Source organism: Callorhinus ursinus, unplaced genomic scaffold (genome assembly GCF_003265705.2).
Source record: "Callorhinus ursinus isolate GAN/ISIS: 27379988/994484 unplaced genomic scaffold, GSC_fseal_2.0 scaffold27, whole genome shotgun sequence".
Taxonomy (NCBI): domain Eukaryota; kingdom Metazoa; phylum Chordata; class Mammalia; order Carnivora; family Otariidae; genus Callorhinus; species Callorhinus ursinus.
The window spans coordinates 16,450,707-16,455,397 of NW_027397089.1; positions in this window are offsets into that span (position 1 = coordinate 16,450,707).

The following is a 4,691-nucleotide window of genomic DNA, read 5'->3' on the forward strand; positions in this document are numbered from 1 at the left end:
TAAAAAAAAAAAACATTTTTTATTTTTCTTTTTTAGAGTCATATTTTATCCCTACATAGTAGTTACCCTTATGTTTGGCATATATATAAGTTGTTCTCTCTTTAAAATTTTGAGATACAGTTTCTTCTAACAGATCAAAATATACCATAGGTCACTGGTGTATGGCTTTGTTCTAGTCTCCTGCCTGATCACATTCTCTCCCTTTTGTTTTTTAAATTTCTTTCTTTTTTCAAACAACTTATCAATTCCTTTTATAAAATCTTTTATACTTTTCATCTTTACAGTCATATTGCAACCCTTCATTGTATCAACTCTTATTTTGTACATATATAAGTCTTTCTTCCTTTAAAATTTTAGGAGGCACTTTCTTCTAACAGACCAAAATACGCCCAAAATCCAGTGTGTGGCACTAATCTATGCACTAGCCTGATCATATTTGATCATATTCTGTTTTTCTTGTTTTGTTCTGTTTTTCTTTGTTTTTATCTTCTTCTTTTTCTTTTTTTTTCTCCTCTTTCTTTTTCTTTCCCTTACTTTTCCAATGGTTTCAGGTCCTTTCTGATTTGTATACAGTATATTTGCTGGGGACGTTGTAAACCTGTTAGCATTTTGTTCTCATTCATCTATTCTCCTCTGGACAAAATGACAAGACGAAAAAAATCACCTCAGCAAAGAGAACAAGAGGTAGTACCGTCTGCCAGGGACCTACTCAATACGGATATTAGTACGATGTCAGATGTAGAGTTCAGAATCATGACCTTAAAGATACTAGCTGGGCTTGAAAAAAGCGGGGAAGTTACTAGAGAAACCCTTTCTGGAGAAATAAAAGAACTAAAATCTAACCAAGTCGAAATCAAAAAAACTATTAATGAGGTGCAATCAAAAATTGGGGCAATAACTGCTAGGGTAAATGAGGCAGAAGAGAGAATCAGCGATACAGAAGACCAAATGATGGAAAATAAAGAGGCTGAGAAAAAGAGAGACAAACAACTACAGGATCATGAGGGCAGAATTCGAGAGATAAGCGATACAATAAGACGAAACAACATTAGAATAATTGGGATCCCAGAAGAAGAAGAAAGAGAGAGAGGGGCAGAAGGTATATTGGAACAAATTATAGTAGAGAATTTCCCTAATGTGGGGAAGGAAACAGGCATCAAAATCCAGGAGGCACAGAGAACCCCTCTCAAAATCAATAAAAATAGATCAACACCCCAACATCTAAGAGAAAACTTACGAGTCTCACAGACAAAGAGAAAATCCTGAAAGCAGCTCGGGATAAGAGATATGTAACCTACAATGGTAGAAACATTAGATTGGCAACAGACCTATCCACAGAGACCTGGCAGGCCAGAAAGGACTGGCATGATATCTTCAGAGCACTAAATGAGAAAAATATGCAGCCAAGAATACTATATTGAAAATAGAAGGAGAGATAAAAAGCTTCCAGGACAAACAAAAACTAAAGGAATTTGCAAACACGAAACCAGCCCTCCAAGAAATATTGAAAGGGGTCCTCTAAGCAAAGAGAGAGCCTAAGAGCAGCATAGATCAGAAAGGAACACAGATAATATAAAGTCACAGTCACCTTACAGGCAATACAATGGCACTAAGTTCATATCTTTCAATAGTTTCTCTGAATGTAAATGGGCTCAATGCCCCAATCAAAAGGCACAGGCTATCAGATTGGATTAAGAAACAAGACCCATCAATATGCTGTCTGCAAGAGACTCATTTTAGACCCAAAGACACCCACACATTGAAAGTGAGGGGGTGAAAAACCATTTACCATGCTAATGGACACCAAAAGAAAGCTGGGGTGGCAATCCTTATATCAGACAAATTAGATTTTAAAACAAAGACTGTAATAAGAGATGAAGAAGGACACTATATCCTACTTAAAGGATCTATCCAACAAGAAGATCTAACAATTGTAAATATCTATGCCCCGAACATGGGAGCAGCCAATTTTATAAGGCAATTAATAACAAAATCAAAGAAACACATTGACAACAATACAATAATAATGGGGGACTTTAACTACCCCCTGACTGAAATGGACAGATCATCAAAGCAAAAGATCAACAAGGAAATAAAGACTTTAAATGAAACACTGGACCAAATGGACTTCACAGACATATTCAGAACATTCCATCCCAAAGCAATGGAATACACATTCTTCTCTAGTGCCCATGGAACATTCTCCAGAATTGATCACATCCTAGGTCACAAATCAGGTCTCAACCGGTACCAAAAGATTGGGATTAATCCCTGCATATTTTCAGACCACAGTGCTTTGAAACTAGAACTCAATCACAAGAGGAAAGTCGGAAAGAACTCAAATACATGGAGGTTAAAGAGCATCCTACTAAAGAATGAATGGGTCAACCAGGAAATTAAAGAAGAATTAAAAAAATTCATGGAAACTAATGAAAATGAAAACACAACTGTTCAAATTCTTTGGGATACAGCAAAGGCAGTCCTGAGAGGAAAGTATATAGCAATACAAGCCTTTCTCAAGAAACAAGAAAGGTCTCAAATACACAACCTAACCTTACACCTAAAGAAGCTAGAGAAAAAACAGCAAATAAAGCCTAAACGCAGCAGTAGAAGAGAAATCATAAAGATCAGAGCAGAAATCAATGAAATAGAAACCAAAAGAACAGTAGAACGGATCAACGAAACTAGGAGCTGGTTCTTTGAAAGAATTAAGATGATTGATAAACCCCTGGCCAGACTTATCAAAAAGAAAAGAGAAATGACCCAAATCAACAAAATCATGAATGAAAGAGGAGAGATCACAATCAACACCAAAGAAATACAAACAATTATAAGAATATATTATGAGCCACTCTATGCCAGCACATTAGATAACCTGGAGAAATGGATGAATTCCTATAAATGTATCAACTCCCAAAATTGAACCAGGAAGAAAGAGAAAAGCTGAACAGACCTATAACCACTAAGGAAATTGAAGCAGTCATCAAAAATCTCCCAACAAACAAAAGCCCGGGGCCAAATGGCTTCCCAGGGGAATTCTACCAAACATTTCAAGAAGAATTAAGACCTATTCTCCTGAAACTGTTCCAAAAAATAGAAATGGAAGGAAAACTTCCAAACTCATTTTATGGGGCCACCATTACCTTGATCCCAAAAACAGAAAGACCCCATCAAAAAGGAGAATTACAGACCAATATCCTTGATGAACATGGATGCAAAAATTCTCACCAAATACTAGCCAATAGGATCCAACAGTACATTAAAAGGATTATTCCCCATGACCAAGTGGGATTTATCCCTGGGCTGCAAGGTTGATTCAACATCCGCAAATCAATCAATGTGATACAATACATTAACAAAAGAAAGAACAAGAATCATAGGATCCTCTCCATAGATGCAGAAAAAGCATTTGACAAAGTACAGCATCCTTTCTTGATCAAAACTCTTCAGAGTATAGGGATAGAGGGTACATACCTCAATATCATAAAAGCCATCTATGAAAAACCTACAGCGAATATCATTCTCAATGGGGAAAGACTGAGAGCTTTTCCCCTAAGATCAGGAACGCGGCAGGGATGTCCACTATCACCACTGCTATTCAACATAGTATTAGAAGTCCTAGCCACAGCAATCAGACAACAAAAAGAAATCAAAGGCATCCAAATCAGCAAAGAGGAAGTCAAACTCTCACTCTTTGCAGATGATATGATACTGTATGTGGAAAACCCAAAAGACTCCACCCCAAAACTGCTAGAACTCATACAGGAATTCAGTAAAGTAGCAGGATATAAAATCAAAGCCCAGAAATCAGTGGCATTCCTATACACCAACAACAAGACAGAAGAGAGACAAATCAAGGAGTCGATCCCATTTACAATGCACCCAAAACCGTAAAATACCTAGGAATAAATTTAACCAAGGAGGCAAAGGATCTGTACTCAGAAAACTATAAAATACTCATGAAAGAAATTGAAGAAGACCCAAAAATTGGAAAAACGTTCCATGCTCATGGATTGGAAGAACCAACATTGGGAAGATGTCAATGCTACCTAGAGCAATCTACACATTCAATGCAATCCCCATCAAAATACCTTCCACTTTTTTCAAAGAAATGGAACAAATAATCCTAAAATTTGTATGGAACCTGAAGAGACCCCGAATAGCCAGAGGAATATTGAAAAAGAAAAGCAAAGCTGGCGGCATCACAATTCCGGACTTCCAGCTCTATTACAAAGCTGTCATCATCAAGACAGTATGGTACTGGCACAAAAACAGACACATCGATCAATGGAACAGAATAGAGAGCCCAGAAATGGACCCTCAACTCTATGGTCAACTCATCTTTGACAAAGCAGGAAAGAATGTCCAGTGGAAAAAAGACAGTCTCTTCAACAAATGGTGTTGGGAAAATTGGACAGCCACATGCAGAAGAATGAAACTGGACCATTTCCTTACACCACACACAAAAATAGACTCCAAATGGTTGAAAGACCTAAATGTGAGACAGGAGTCCATTAAAATCCTAAAGGAGAACACAGGTAGCAACCTCTTTGACCTCAGCCGCAGAAACTTCTTCCTAGAAACATCGCCAAAGGCAAGGGAAGCAAGGGCAAAAATGAACTATTGGGATTTCATCAAGATAAAAAGCTTTTGCACAGCAAAAGAAACAGTCCACAAAACCAAAAGACAAC